The sequence below is a fragment of the Halichoerus grypus genome, chromosome 4 (genome assembly GCF_964656455.1).
Source record: "Halichoerus grypus chromosome 4, mHalGry1.hap1.1, whole genome shotgun sequence".
NCBI lineage: Eukaryota > Metazoa > Chordata > Mammalia > Carnivora > Phocidae > Halichoerus > Halichoerus grypus.
The window spans coordinates 86,271,313-86,288,201 of NC_135715.1; the positions used below are offsets into that span (position 1 = coordinate 86,271,313).

At 39.2% G+C, this 16,889-nt stretch overlaps 1 protein-coding gene across 2 annotated transcripts in view; it reads left to right on the top strand.

The window, feature by feature from the left end:
• The first annotated feature begins 119 nt into the window (after positions 1 to 119).
• The window catches only part of MAP3K2 (mitogen-activated protein kinase kinase kinase 2), a 98,036-nt gene continuing 81,266 nt past the window's right edge, over positions 120 to 16,889 (top strand). The window contains exon 1 of one of the 2 annotated variants that reach the window (XM_036092938.2): positions 120 to 257. The gene's annotated coding sequence lies outside the window, so the exon portion shown is untranslated. Of the gene's footprint in view, positions 258 to 304; positions 502 to 16,889 lie in introns of those variants that run through there. The other variant, XM_078070652.1, reaches the window with a different exon arrangement.

A 16,889-nucleotide genomic window follows, 5' to 3' on the forward strand; every position in this document is an offset into this window, starting at 1 on the left:
GAGAAGTACCGAGGGGCGCCGAGAGGCCCCGGCCGGCCGCGGCGGTCCACGCGCCCTCCACCCGGCGCGGGCTCCATGTGAAGGAGGGATCCGGCCCGCGCCAGACTCCTCGCGCGCCCCTCCGGCCCCCGGGGGCCCGCGGCCTCCCCCGACCGGGGGGCGCGGTGACAGGCCGCGCGGGGGCGGAGGGGCGGGCTCGGAGGCGGTGGCAGCCCCTCCTCGGGCCTGCGGCTCCCTACGTCCCCGCGGAGCGGCCGGTACGTGCCTGTGTTTGTGTGGGGCGGGGGCCGCGGTGGGCCTGTGCGCAGCTCCCCAGGCTGGGATTTCGCTAGGTGCTTGTCCTGCGCCGGGTGGACAGATCTCGGGGTTCTCGCATCCTTTCCTGAGCCCCAGGTCTGAGCGAAGTAGACTGCTGGGCTGTGTAGCTGTCAGACACGTACTCTGCAGGGATTTTAGAAGGAAGATTGCAGCTGGTCCCTGGGAGAAGAAATGTTATATGCAGTAAGCGAAAAAGTGCTTGTCTTTGCACTGTCACACTGTGATAATCTATTGATTGGGGGGTTGATTTTTCCGTCTAGCTTTAGCTAGCACTTATGGTGCGGCGGGCAGTTGTCTTGCATTGTCTGCCTTCATCTTCTCAGCACGATGAGGTCGGTATGTGTCTCCCCATTTTACAGATGAAAAATTGAGTCTCGGAGAGATTAGGGAATTTGCCCAGGGTCATGCAGCTGGTAATCCGGGAAGCCTTGATTCTAATATGATGTCTTTTCTGTAGGACTGTATTTTTGAGTCTTGAAAAAATAAATATGTGAGGAAAATGAGAATAGTTGGAGAGTTTCTTCCTGGGAGTAAAATTCTAAACATCATTGGTAGATGTAGTTTTGTACCTAGCGTAGGCTGTTCGATGTGTTTTGCTGCAGCCTAGCCAAATCATTTTCTTGGCTTTTTTTCTTCTTTTTAAAAATTACTTTTAAAAGGTGGCGCAGGGCACCTTTACCCTTTTGCAGTAGGACAGAACAGAAAACAAATTTCACTTTTATTAAGAGAAGAAATGTAATAAAGACTAACACTATTAAAAAAGATGACACAAAAAAAGAAGAAATATAATTGGTAAAATGCATATTTCCTGAAAAGTTAAATTTTACTTGTGCAGTTTATTCTTGATACATACGGGGAACTCGCAGTTGGATTATTAGCTTGAGATTTCCTTATTGCAAAACTTGTTGCTGAATTATGTGGCAATGGCTGAACATACTTAGTAATTGGTGCAGTCTTATGCAATATTTCTAAATTGTCAAAATTAGTGTGTAGAATATCGTAGAAAGTTACCTTTTAATGGTGTGATTTTTTTCCCTTTCATTTGTGTGTGGTGACTGGTGTTTATAAACTAAAATTTGTCATTTTAGCATTGGCCTGTATTATTTCTTTGATTATGGTTAGTGAAAAAGAAAATATTTCTCTTTACAGAAGAAAATATTGATAGATTCCTTTGAGTAGTTGAGGCTTCACGTATAGTTGCAAATGTTTAAGAAATGTACTGATGCCCAATTACACTACTCTCTAATTTTCTCCAGTATATTATCAGGTTTAAGAAAATTTGTAGTTGAATGTTTTTGTATTGTCTTTAGAGAAAAGGTCAAATTATAGAGTTGACAAATGGTTGGTTCATAGATTGATTTGTTGTTTGGTTAAAATGTGAACTATGTTGAGTCCTGTTGATTTATGTTGAGTGTGATCTCATAGAATGGGTATCTTGGCATGATCTCCATGTGTCTCTTTTGAGAGAAGTAGCTGTTAAAGGCTTATTTTTAAAAATTGGATTACATTATGGACTCAGTCTATTAATGGATCTTTCATTTTTAGTTCACCTTCCTGCTACCAAAGCGGTAAACTGTATTTAATAGATCCTGTATTAAAGTGAAGTCTTGTTAGGGTCATGACAGCTTTGGTTTTGGGTGGATCTTTTTTTTTCCCCTTGTAGAATTGGAGTTCTCTGGGCCCCTCAACACTCTCCCCCAACTTTTTTTATTATGAAACAATTTCAAGCATATAGGAAATTGCTAATAGAGTGAACATCCTTATCATGATCCTCTAGATTCGGTATTTGTTGACATCTTGTTGTATTTGCTTTATCTGTAAATACGTGTGTATTATTTTTGGCTCAGCCATTTGAAACTAAGCTGTAAACATTATGACACTTTATCCTAAATATGTCAGCATACATTTCCAAAGATGGACATTTCCTAACATAGCCAAAATACCATTATTGTTAATTTTTTTAGTTCATATTTTCTAATCAGTAATTGATAGTTTCTTAATTGATAATTCCTTAATGTAATCTAACATTCATATTTAAATCTCCCTATTTATACTGTTTGGTGTTTTATGGTTTTTTTACACCCAGCCACACCAAACCAAGATACAGGGTTTATTCACTGCGTTTGGTTAAGTCTCTTTGATCTCTTTGAATCTAGAACAGTTTTCCCTCCCCCTTTTAAAATGAGGTTGCCTTTTTTTTTTTTAAAAGAGATCAAGCCAGTTGTCTTATAAAATGAGTCACATTTTCTATTTGTCTGATTTTTTCCCCCCTCATGGTGTCATTTAATGTGTTCCTCTATTCCCCTGTATTAACTATAAACTAGCTTTAAAGGCTTAATTAATTTCAAATTAAATATTTTGGCAAGACTAACCCTTAAGTGATACTGTGTAGCTCATATTGCTTCCCATCAGGTCATATACTGTCAAGTCCCATTATTTGTGATGCTGAGTTTGATCACTTGGTAATGGGGGTTAAGGTAAGGTATATTTTCCCCACTGCAATTAGCAATCTGTGGCATGATAAATTAGCACTGTAGTGCTAGCTGTTCTCCAATAATCTGTCACTGAATAGTTGTAGCATATATTGCTGACCCTTGTTAGGCTAACTTTTGATAATTTCAGTGAAAATCGCAGGAATTATAAAATATCCTATACAGCTATATTAATCAGATTCTGATTTTGTGGGTTTTAAAATTCTGTAATTATGAATTCAAGGTATCTCCTGTTATGAATTAAAAAAAAACAAAAAACCTGGCTTGTGAAAAATGGGAAAAACTCAATGCCTGTCTTTTCCTGGAATCTCACTGAAGGAGTGCATTTAAGTTTTTCTTAGCCATTATTTGTTGACAGACAGAAATAACTAGAAATATAATAAAGGAAGAATGGATTTACTAAAAACATTTTGAGAAAACTGTCTATTTTCTGGTATAATGCAAGGAGCACTGGATTGAGGGTCAGAAGATCTAAATTCTAATTGTAATTCTACCACTATGTGAAGTTTAAGAATTAAAAATTTTAAATTAAAATTTTAACATCACTCAGTGTTCTCATTCCATAATGATCAAGTTAGTAAACATTTGTGAATTTCTTTTTATTGAAATATAATTGACACACAGTATCCTATTAGTTTTAGGTGTATATCATTGTTATTCAGTATTTTTATACATTACAGAATGATCCCCACAATTAGTCTAGATACCATTGCTCACCTTACAAATTTATTATAATATTATTGGCTATATTCTCTATGCTGTATATTACATTCCTGTGACTTACTTATTTTATGAATACTATGATTTCTGATAATGAGGTATGTTGGCTACATTTAGAGGTGAACCTCATTTTAATTAATCCAGGTAGAAATAAATCAAATATATGTAATATAAAATTGAATTTATTTCCCAACTAATTAACTGACATTTAATAGGTTATTGGTTTTTAAAAAAATTTTTTTTAGGTTACTGTTTTAAAGAAGGTTTCATAATAGGGTTTACTTAAGTAACACATTCTCTTATTAAAAAATATGATTTAGGGGTGCCTGTGTGACTCGGTTAGGCGTCCAACCCTTGATTTCTTCTCTGGTTGTCTGCTTGGGATTCTCTCTCTCTCTCTCCCTCTTCTCCTTCCTTTCCCCTCCCCCACTGCTGGTGGGTGCTTGCAGGCATGAGTGCTCTCTCTTCTCTCTTTAAAATAAATAATCTTTTTTAAAAATAGGATTTAATTCATTAAACAGTTTACATGAAGTTTTTTCACACATCCCTTTTGTAAGTCAGAATGAACTGTATATATTGAAATAAAGACTCTTTCCCCTTATTCTCCAGTGTTGTGTGAGGTATATAGCTCTCTGTACACACACGTTTATAAGAAACGGGTCTGTATAGTTTTGTGTTTTTTTGCCTTGTACATCCCTGGGATTTATTGGGAACATTGGTTGACTGCATTTTTTGTGATGTTAATTATGGATTGGCTTTGTAACATATTTTGTATTGTTGTCTTTATTGTTACTTAACTCTCAGATTGTTGCTTAATTTTTTTGTTACACTTTGTCTTCCCAACTGACAGGATAGGATAGAATCTTTGGAGTCCTTCCTCTCACTTGCACGCAGCCTTTCTTACAAGTGCTCAAGAGTGTTTTGTTTGAGATTCATAGTACCATAAATTTTATAAGCACTGTGTGGTTTATAAACTTTGGGAGGTTTTTCTAAAGGTAATTTTTCCCATTTGTGCAGTTAGTCATTTGTGTGGACTTTAATTAATAATGACTAATTAAAATAATAGTTTAAGATATGATTTTATCAGCATTCTTTGGTAATTCCCAAATTAGGTCCCCTCATCACCACTACCTCAGAATGCTCCTCAAGCACACTGCACCTGCCTCTACCAGGGTACTCACCACATTGTGCTGTAATTATTTCCGCATCCTCCACTAGGAAGTTAGCTCTTTCAAAGACAGAGGCAGTGTTTTGTTGATTTTGGTGCACCTAGGACAATGCCTGGAGCCAAATGTTTATTGAATAAATACAGAATTGACAGAAGGGACCTCTTTTTATAGTGTCCTAAGATTCTTAAAAGGTGGTGCCTACCAAATCACTGATCATTTACAAAACGTTTCTTCTTAATTTGCTGGTTGAGTTTTCTTTGTTCTCTTTTGTGGTATTGTTTATTTAGCAAATTTAAGCACTTTCTACATTATGGGCACTGATTTAAGTACTATGCTAAAGATACTCATTTAATCCCTGTTAACAACCAAATGAATTAGTTACTGTTATTATACTCCTATTACAGTTTAGGGAACTGAAGCAGAGACAGTGAGTAATTTGCGCATGTTCACACTTCTTGTGCTTGGTGGAGGTGAAACTTGAATGCAGGCAGCCTAGCTCCACAATCTGTGCTCTTAACAATCGCACCATGTTGCCTCTCTGCTTTATCAGGGCAACCAGAAAATTAGATTTGCTTTGCCAGAGTACTGTCATTACCATTCATGGAGTGCCTACTATGTGCCAGGATGGGGAGGGCACTTCAGAAGGCCTTGAAGAGGAGGTAGTACTAAACTGAGTTAACAAAATTAGTAAACTCTACAGATTAACTGACTGTGATTATAATGTTTATTGAAAAAAATTAAATACAGAAAAGGTAAAGAAGAAAAATTAATAATCAGTTAAGAGTATGTACTTGGGAGTCAGACCTGAATGTGAGTCCCAGCTCTGTGGTTTAACCTTTCTATACCTCATTTATCTGTAAAATAGAGATAATAGTACTTAACTCATAGGTTTGTCATGAGGTTTACATGAGATAATATGTTTAGTATAGTGCCTTGCATATAAAAAGTGTTCAAAAAACATTTATCAGCATTGTAAAAATCTCCCATAGTTCACTTAGGTTATATCTATTTTAATGTATATAGAAACCATTCTCTTTGATGTGATTAAGACTGGTGGTGTTTAATTTTTTAAAAATATAAGGGGAATTAAAAATGACACATTTTTACTTTAAATATTTTATTTAAAAAAATGGATATGTAAAGACGTCTGAGTTATGTGATCCATCTAGAATTGTATGATTATTCCCCTTAGTCTTTTACAGTTTTTTCACCTATGCCCACTTTCACAACAGTTTTTTTTGAAACTAGCCTTTGAGTCTTTCTAAACACTCAACTTCATTTTCATAGAAACAAAAACTCTATTCACATTCACAATTTCATTGGTTTATACAATATTTAAACTATATAATTATAACAAGCACATAAACATGTTTGATTCTTGGTAAATTGATGAGTGCAGAAATGTACTGGTTTGGTAAAAAATGAGCTTAATTAATATCAAATGTTCAGCATTTTATCAGAAGACATTATAAAGAGGTAGAGAGTGTTGGTTAATTTGCCAAGTTGGTTTGTTAAGGAGGTTGGATAAGAGAAAATGTTGATTCCTTGCCTTCTGTTTCTGAGTTTATGGATGTATGTATTATACAGATATTTAAACGAATAGGGAATGTAGATTGAAAGCTAATAGTCATAATATCTCAATTTTACCTCAGTTCTTTAAGGTTTTTTTTTTTCCCCCCAATCTGTGTCTTTGCTTTTTCTTTGTATTATGGTTCTTTGGCAGTGTGTATAGTTTTCAGATTTTCATTCTCCATTCTTCGTATTTGTCATCATCTCTCAATATTTTCATCTCTGTTATTTTACTTTGCATCCTAGGAGAGCTGCTTGTGTTTGACACAGTGTGGCTGCAAACCACATTCACGGTTCTGCTCTTTTGCCCTCCAGTGTGTACTAAAAAATATTTTTCATCTCATGAATATTTTAATTCTGTAGTTGAATTTCTATTATCTTAGTAATTGTTGGTCTTTCCCATTTTTTTCCCCTCTCATCCTTGTTTTGCATCTAAAGGTCTTTCCTTTAACTTTCATTTATATTTCATAAGGGCATGTCTTCTGGCATTGAGGATATCCCACAATTTTCTACAAATTTCAGACTGTATCTTGGGAGGAAGAAGTAACATTTGAATGTCTTTTACATGCCAGAGGCTTTACACACACTAATTTTACAGTAACCATGGTAGACCATATTCTGATTTTACAGGCAAAGAAATTGAGGCTTAGAGGTGTTAAGAATCTTGTTCATAGTCACATAGTACAGTTGGAGATTGTGCATGGCTCTTCTATTTAGAGCAATGGGTCCTTAGCTTTCTCTCTGCCTCCACATTATTTGCAGGAAGCATTCCCCTTGGAAGTATCTTCAGTGGAATCTCCTGGGGGTAGGGCCAGCATAATTTTTGGAAAACACACTCAATACAGATATTATTCTTATCTCTCATTCTTTATAATTGCTAAATCAGAGAGGTCTGATAAATATTTGGGCAAACCTGAATGATTTCTTTGTTTGTGTTAGGCACAATTTTCAGTGGAATGAGAATAAACTGGTCCATTTTAAGTGAATGGTATGGGAAGTATGTTAATTTTTCTGGTATCTAGGAGAAGTGATATGAGAGAGCTTAATGTACTTGGTCAGAGAATTGATGAAATTTCTTGAATGAACATGAGGAATTTCCAGTGTAATTTTTAAATTAAGTTTTAGACTATCATTCTGAATAGGCTATGAATAGTAACCCTCAAACTCAGGGGCTTAAAACAACAAAGATTTATTTTTTGCTCATGGTGTGTGTTCATTGAGGGTCAGTTGGCCTGCCTCTGCTCAACATTGTCATCCTTAGTTTGAATTCCACTTTGGATCCTTACTTTGGGACCTCACTTGGGAGCAGCCACTATCTGGAACATAACTGGTTGCCATAGGTAAAGGAAAAATACACCCTGTGTGTTTTTCCTTTATATTGTGCTTCCTGGGAAGGAAAAATCTTTTTCTTTATCCTTCTAGGTTCTTTGATAAATTGTCATAAGACTGATAAACTGAATTGAATTACATATGTACGGGAACCCCATAAGAATATGAGACCCACAGGTAGTCAGGCAGTTGAGGCTTATATGCTGTCCTGAGCAGAGGAGAAGGGGTAGGGGTCTGGGACTTCAAAGTGGGGGAGGAAGACAACAATTTATGGGAGGATGGGAAGAGCCAATGTTTGGTAAACATGTTTGCCATGCTTTGTGGAGACATTGGGACAGAGAGGAATTTGATCTCCAGGTCCTGCTAGTTCTCTTGCAATTACCATGCTGCCCCATATTCTTTGTAGTTATCTCTGGTGATAGTTTAGATAGACCAGACCCTCTATCTAAATTCTTTTAGGCAGTTAAGGGGAGGTAAAAAGCTCTTCCTGAATCTTTTGGGCCTTGATTGACTTCAGTTCAAACTAATCCACATGCCAAAGTGGCATATTTGGAGGGGGCATGTTCTGAACCCCTTCACACTTAACACTTTGACACCTCTTGTCACCAGAAATGTGTATGTGGGAGGGGTTTCCACACCTTAAACAATTCTGTAATATCCAGCCAAAGATATTGTCAGATCCCACAGGTTAAGACTGCCCTCCCTTCAGACTTGGTGGCAAGGCTAGGTAGTTGCCTTTGCTTCAGACCAATGGGCTGTAAATCAGAGGTTCCCATCTTTGGGATTTTTTGGGTTCAATTAATTTGCTACAGCAACTCACAGAATTCTGGAAAATGCTAGATTACTGGTTTATTATAAAAGGATATAACCCAGAAACAAGCAGATGGAAGAGATGTATAGGGCAATGTTTGGGAAAAGGAGGGGGCCATGGAGCTTCCATCCTTACTTCCAGTGTGCCACTCTTCCAACACCTCTGGGTGTCTACCAACCTGGAAGTTCTCCAAACCCCATCCTCTTTGGTTTTTAATGTAGGCTTCTTACCTAGGCATGTTGATTAAATCAGTTGGCCATTGGTAGTTGAGCTTAATCTCCGGCCCCTTTCCCCTCCCTAAAAGCCATGGGAAGGAGCTCAAAGTTCCAATCCTCTAATCACATGGTTCCCCTTGGCAACCAGCTTTCATCACTAGGTGCTTTTCAAAAGTCATCTCATTAATATAAACAGATGTGGCTTAAAGCTATTCGTTATGAATAACAAAAGACACCTACATTATTCTAGCTACACCTGTAATGAGCATATCATAAAGCACGAACTTGTTGAATCACTATATTGTTCACCTGAAATTAAGGTAACATTGCATGTCAACTATACTTCAATTAAAAAAAAAAAACCTGGTTTTTCTGAGCTCTTTGCCAGAAATGGGGACAAAGACCAGATACATATTTTTTATTATAAATTACAATCTCACACCAGGACAGAAGGAAAATACAATGTGTGAAAGCATACTCTGGCTTTTTAAAGCTTTTACCTGGGAGAAACGTTCACCACTTCCACCCACATGTATTGGCCAGAGGAAGTCTTATGGCTGTACCTGAGTTGAACAGGGTGAGAAAGTTCAATATTTCCAAATACCCAGAAGGAGAACATCAAGTATTTGTGAACAGCCCTACCACAGAAACAGCACTGTGGAAAACTGTTCAAAAATTATTTTTGGAAATTATTAATAGGAACCAGTGGGAAAAGTATGACTTGATTTTTTTTTTTTTTATAAGTCTTTGGGAACAGATCTACAGCTTAAAATGAAGTCAGTTTGTAATTGTTCCTATGCTATTATTTAATAATTGCGAAATGTTCTCATCATATTGTACTTTAGATTTGATCTAAAGATGCTTAATTATCATTATTTGATAAGTTTGTGATTACTATAATTAAGTTTGACTGACTTGACTGCATTTTAATGGTATTTGTGGAGGCTTTTTTTTTTTTTAAAGATTTATTTATTTTAGAGCACGTGCAGGAGGGGGTGTGGAGGGGCAGAGGGAGAGAGAGAGAATCTCAAGCAGACTCTGAGCTGAGTACGGAGCCTGACGTGGGGCTTGATCCCAGGATCCTGAGATCACCACCTGAGCCTAAATCAAGAGTGGGGCACCTAATCGACTAAGCCACCTAGGCGCCGCTCCCCTTTTATGAAGTAGGCCTCACGCCCAGCGTGGAGCGCAACTTGGGCCTTGAACTCATGACCCTAAGTTCAAGATCTGAGCTGAGATCAAGAGTCAGATGCTTAGCTGACTGAGCCACCCAGGCACCCCTGTGGAGTTTTAATACAAAATATTTTGGTTTTTTATTTTAACACAATAAGGAAATGAGACTAATGGCCTCTGATTTAATTTAAGGAGAGATTAACATCATGATATCTGTGGTGGCTTTAATGTATTTTTAAATCAGTTTAGACATTTAAAAATAGCCTGTAGACTCCTTTTTAAAATTAATAATAGGGGAGGGGGGAAAGATGGCAGAGGAGTAGGGGACCCTATTTCAACTGGCCCCCGGAATTGAGCTGGATATCTACCAGACCACTCTGAGCACCCATGAAACCAGCCTGAGATGTAAGAAGATCTGGATCTCTACAAACGGAATATCGCAGGCAGTTGGTTTTGAGGTACGAAGCGGAGAGCCGTGCGTGGTTCTGCGGGCAGATATCGGAGGATAAATGGAGGCGGGAGGGTGCCTGGACGTGGGGATCCTACACCGCTGGTGAGTGACAGCCTCGCGCGCTGCAGATGGGGCACAGACTCCCAGACCAGTAGCGTCGGGAAAGAACTTTAGGGCAGACCCCGGGGGTGGAAAACCAGACCGGTGGGGTCGCGCGCATGCGAACTGCAGCCTCCCAGACGGAAACCCGGTGCCCCGGGGTCGCGCCGGTGAACTGCAACCCCCGGGGGTGGAAACCCCAAGCAGCGGAGTCACGCGCGCGTGAATTGGGAGCGGCTGGCGGTTTGAGAAGCACAAGGGGCAGAGACATGCCCCGACCTGGAGGCAGGACTGGGAGCACTGCGGAGGGGCGCACAACCCAGGACGCTGCAGTTTATAGCAGCACGGACAGAAACGGAGACAGTGTGGCCTGGAGAGCTCACTGAAGAACAGACTGCGGTCTCTCTGCTCTGAGGCAGAGGGTTGGAAATGGTCTCTTCTGCTCTGACTCGCGGAAGAGAGGCGGAAAGCCGCCAGGGAAAGGCGCCAGAGAACAAAAGCCCCAAAGACTGATTCCCACTGAGCCCATCCCCCGCCACAGGGGCGCAGGGCAACTCCGCCCAAACAGGGTTGCCTGAGTAACAGCGCGGCAGGCCCCTCCCACAGAAGACAGGCTGGGAAAACAAGAGGCCAGCAACCCTAAGGTCCCAAGAAAACAGGTGCATCTTGCTTGGGTTCTGGTCAATAATTTCGACTCTATACATTCCCTCAAACACCCATCAACAGAATGAGTAGGAGGAGGAGCCCCAAAACAGAAAAGACTCAGAGATTATGACTTATGCTGCAGATTTACAAATGGATGCAGACATAACCAAGATGTCAGAGATGGAATTCAGGCTAGCAATTGTGAAGACAATGGCTAGAATGGAGAAATCAATTAATGGCAACATAGAGTCTCTAAGGGCAGAAATAAAAGGTGAATTGGCAGAACTTAAAAATGCTATCAATGAGATCCAATCCAATCTAGATAATCTAACAGCTAGGGTAACTGAGACAGAAGAGAGAATAAGCGATCTGGAAGACAGTATAATAGATAAAAAGGGAAAAGAGGAGGCCAGGGAAAAACAACTCAGAATACATGAAAATAGAATCAGAGAAATAAGTGACACCATGAGGCGTTCCAATGTCAGAATAATTGGAATCCCGGAGGGAGTGGAGAGAGAGAGAGAGGGCTAGAAGATGTATTTGAGCAAATCGTAGCTGAGAACTTCCCTAATCTGAATGAAACAAACATTCGAGTCCTAGAGGCAGAGAGGACCCCTCCTAAGATCAAGGAAAACAGGCCAACACCCCGGCATGTAATAGTAAACCTTGCAAATCTTAGAACCAAGGAAACCATCTTAAGGGCAGTTAGGGGGAAGAGATTCCTTACGTACAGAGGGAGGAACATCAGAATAACGTCAGACCTATCCACAGAGACCTGGCAAGCCAGAAAGGCCTGGCAAGACATATTCAGAGTACTAAATGAGAAGACCATGCAGCCAAGAATACTTTATCCGGCAAGGCTTTCATTTAGAATGGATGGAGAGATGCAGAGCTTCCACGACTGGCAGAAGTTGAAAGAATATGTGACCACTAAGCCGGCCCTGCAAGAAATATTAAGGGGGGTTCTATAAAAGGAGAAAGACCCCGAGAGTGATCTACAACAAATTTACAGGGACAATCTATAAAAACAATGTCTTCACAGGCAACATGATGACAATTAATTCATATCTTTCAATAATCACTCTCAACGTGAATGGCCTAAACGCTCCCATAAAGTGGCCCAGGGTTGCAGATTGGATAAAAAGACAGGACCCCTCCATATGCTGTCTACAAGAGACTCATTTTGAACCTAACGATACATCCAGACTGAAAGTGAAGGGATGGAGATCTATCTTCCATGCCAGCGGACCTAAAAAGAAAGCTGGGGTAGCAATTCTTATATCAGACAAATTAGATTTTAAACTAAAGTTTGTAATAAGAGACACAGAAGGACACTATATCATTCTTAAAGGGTCTATCCAACAAGAAGATCTAACAATTGTAAATATCTATGCCCCCAACATGGGAGCAGCCATCTACATAAGCCAACTGTTAACCAAAATAAAGAGTCATATTGATAACAATACGTTAATTGTAGGAGACCTCAATACTCCACTCTCAGCAATGGAAAGATCATCTAAGAAAATCAACAAGGAAACAAGAGCTTTGAATGATACCAGAATGGACCAGATGGACCTCATAGATATTTACAGAACATTCCACCCTAAAACAACAGAATACTCATTCTTCTCGAGCGCACATGGAACTTTCTCCAGAATAGACCATATACTGGGTCACAAATCAGGTCTCAACCGATACCAAAAGATTGAGATTATTCCCTGCATATTCTCAGACCACAATGCTCTAAAACTGGAACTCAATCCCAAGAAAAAATTTGGCAGAAATTCAAACACTTGGAAGCTAAAGACCACTCTGCTCAAGAATGTTTGGGTCAACCAAGAAATCAAAGAAGAACTTAAACAATTCATGGAAATCAACGAGAACGAAAACACATAGGTCCAAAACCTATGGGATACTGCAAAGGTGGTCCTAAGGGGGAAATACATAGCCATCCAAGCCTCACTCAAAAAAATAGAAAAATCCCGAATTCACCAACTAACTCTACACCTTAAAGAACTAGAGAAAAAGCAACAAACGACGCCTAAGCCACGCACTAGAAGAGAAATAATTAAAATTAGAGCAGAAATCAATGAATTAGAAACCACAAACACAGTAGATCAGATCAACGAAACTAGAAGTTGGTTCTTTGAAAGAATTAATAAGATTGATACACCACTGGCCAGACTTATCCAAAAGAAGAGAGAAAGGACCCAAATTAATAAAATTATGAATGAAAGGGGAGAGATCATGACTAACACCAAGGAAATAGAAACAATTATTAGAAATTATTATCAACAACTATATGCCAATAAACTGAGCAATCTGGATGAAATGGAGGCCTTCCTGGAAACCTATAAGCTGCCAAGACTGAAACAGGAAGAAATTGACAACCTGAATAGGCCAATAACCAGTAACGAGAGTGAAGCAGTGATCAAAAACCTCCCAAAAAACAAGAGTCCAGGGCCTGATGGATTCCCTGGGGAATTCTCCCAAACATTCAAAGAAGAAATAATACCTATTCTGCTGAAGCTGTTTCAAAAAATAGAAACAGAAGGAAAACTTCCAAACTCATTCTATGAGGCCAGCATTACCTTAATCCCCAAACCAGGCAAAGACCCCATCAAAAAGGAGAATTTCAGACCGATATCCCTGATGAATATGGATTCCAAAATCCTCAACAAAATCCTAGCTAATAGGATCCAACAATACATTAAAAGGATCATCCACCACGACCAAGTGGGATTTATCTCCGGGATGCAAGCGTGGTTCAACATTCGCAAATCAATCAATGTGATAGAACACATTAATAAGAGGAGGGAGAAGAACCATATGGTCCTCTCAATTGATGCAGAAAAAGCATGTGACAAAGTACAACATCCTTTCCTGATTAAAACTCTCCAGAGTACAGGGATAGAGGAAACATTCCTCAAGCTCATAAAATCCATCTATGAAAAACCCACAGTGAATATCATCCTCAATGGGGAAAAGCTGAGAGCCTTTCCCTTAAGATCAGGAACACGTCAAGGGTGCCCACTCTCACCACTGTTGTTCAACATCGTACTAGAAGTCCTAGGAAGAGCAATCAGACAACAAAAAGAAATAAAAGGTATTCAAATTGGCAAAGAAGAAGTCAAACTCTCTCTTTTCGCAGACGACATGATACTTTATGTGGAAAACCCAAAAGACTCCATCCCCAAATTACTAGAACTCATCCAGCAATTCAGTAATGTGGCAGGATACAAAATCAATGCACAGAAATCAGTTGCTTTCTTATACACTAACAACGCAACTGTAGAAAGAGAAATTAGAGAAACGATTCCATTTACAGTAGCACCAAAAACCGTAAGATATTTCGGAATAAACCTAACCAAAGAGGTAAAGGATCTATACTCTAGGAACTACAAAACACTCATGAAAGAAATTGAAGAAGACACAAAAAGATGGAAAAATATTCGATGCTCATGGATCGGAAGAATAAACATTGTTAAAATGTCTATGCTACCCAGAGCAATCTATACCTTCAATGCCATCCCGATCAAAATTCCAATGACATTTTTCAAAGTGCTGGAACAAACAATCCTAAAATTTGTATGGAATCAGAAAAGACCCCGAATCGCCAAGGAGATGTTGAAAAAGAGAAACAAAGCTGGGGGCATCACGTTGCCCGGTTTCAAGCTATATTACAAATCAGTGATCACCAAGACAGCATGGTACTGGCACAAAAACAGACATACAGACCAATGGAACAGAATAGAGAACCCAGATATGGACCCTCAACTCTATGGTCAAATAATCTTTGACAAAGCAGGGAAAAACATGCAATGGAACAAAGACAGTCTCTTCAATAAATGGTGCTGGGAAAATTGGACAGCCACATGCAGAAGAATGAAACTCGACCATTCTCTAACACCACTCACAAAGATAAACTCAAAGTGGATGAAAGACCTCAATGTGAGACAGGAATCCATCAAAATCCTAGAGGAGAACATAGGCAGTAACCTCTTTGACATCGACCACAGCAACTTCTTTCAAGATACATCTCCAAAAGCTAGTGGAACAAAAGCAAAAATGAACTTTTGGGACTTCATCAAGATAAAAAGCTTCTGCACAGCAAAGGAAACAGTCAACAAAACAAAGAGGCAACCCACAGAATGGGAGAAGATATTTGCAAATGACACTACAGATAAAGGGCTGGTATCCAAAATCTATAAAGAACTTCTCAAACTCAACACCCAAAAAACAAATAAGTCAAAAAGTGGGCAGAAGAGATGAACAGACACTTCTCTGAAGAAGACATACAAATGGCTAACAGACACAAGAAAAAATGTTCATCATCATTAGCCATCAGGGAAATCCAAATCAAAACCACATTGAGATACCACCTTACACCAGTTAGAATGGCCAAAATGGACAGGGAAAGAAACAACAAATGTTGGAGAGGTTGTGGAGAAAGGGGAACCCTCTTACACTGTTGGTGGGAATGCAAGTTGGTACAGCCACTTTGGAAAACAGTGTGGAGGTGCCTCAAAAATTTAAAAATAGAGCTACCCTATGACCCAGCAATTGCACTACTGGGTATTTACCCCAAAGACACAGATGTAGTGAAAAGAAGGGCCACATGCACCCCAATGTTCAGAGCAGCAATGTCCGCAATAGCCAAACGGTGGAAAGAGCCGAGATGCCCTTCAACAGATGAATGGATAAAGAAGATGTGGTCCATATATACAATGGAATATTACTCAGCCATCAGAAAAGATGAATACCCAGCTTTTACATCAACATGGTTGGGACTGGAGGAGATTATGCTAAGTGAAATAAGTCAAGCAGAGAAAATTATCTTATGGTTTCACTTAATTTGTGGAACATAAGGAATAACATGGAGGACATTAAGAGAAGGAAGGGAAAAATGGGGGGGGGGAATTGGAGGGAGAGATGAACCATGAGAGACTATGGACCTGAGAAACAAACAGGATTTTAGAGGGGAGGGGGGATTGGTTAGCCCAGTGATGGGTATTAAGGAGGGCACGTACTGCATGGAGCACTGGGTGTTATATGAAAACGATGGATCGTGGATCACTACATCAAAAACTAATGATGTATTGTATGGTGACTAACATAACATAATAAAATTAAAAACTACAAAAAAAATTAATAATATTTTATTGTATGACATAATATATAAGGAGAGTACATCAAACTATATATAAAATTTCTGAGTTGCTTAGACACTATAGGGAAACAAAAGAAGTAGAAGGTAGCCGAGCCTTAGTGTTGATAAAAATCTACTTTGAGAGATGGTATGATGTTAACTATCTAGTCTGTAAGCAGTACATGGCTGCATTCTAACAACTTCACCCCTAAACCATGTCCCTGTTTATATAATCTTGTCTCATGATTTGGGAAAGGGTAGATCAGTTATGCGGTCTGAGATCATGTAATGTATATTATTAATTAGTATTACAGAGTTTGCCCTGTAGTCATGGACTGTTGCATACTGTACTGTTGAGAGGTTTATTCAGGGATGTGCCAGAGGGATTTCTTGCCTAGAGTTTTTCTGAAGGGAATGCCACAAACTGTATTCCATACTATTTGTTGAACACTGATGGTAGGTGAAAGCCTTCAGTCTTAAATCTGACATTAATTAGAAATAGACTGTGACAGAGGGCTTCAACATTTCTGAATTTGAAAAAGTTGCTCTAGGTGATTTTTTAAGGACCTGTCTAGCCTGTGAGACCCATAACATAATAGAAAATAGTAGAGAGTCAAAAGAGATTGAAGTTCTCCTGCTTGGGGGGATTGTTAAGATGACAGTAGTCCAGGGAAGATTTGTTATAGGGCAGCATTTGGAGGCTAAATAACTCTGTTTCAGTGTGACTAATTTGTCAGAATAAGATATCT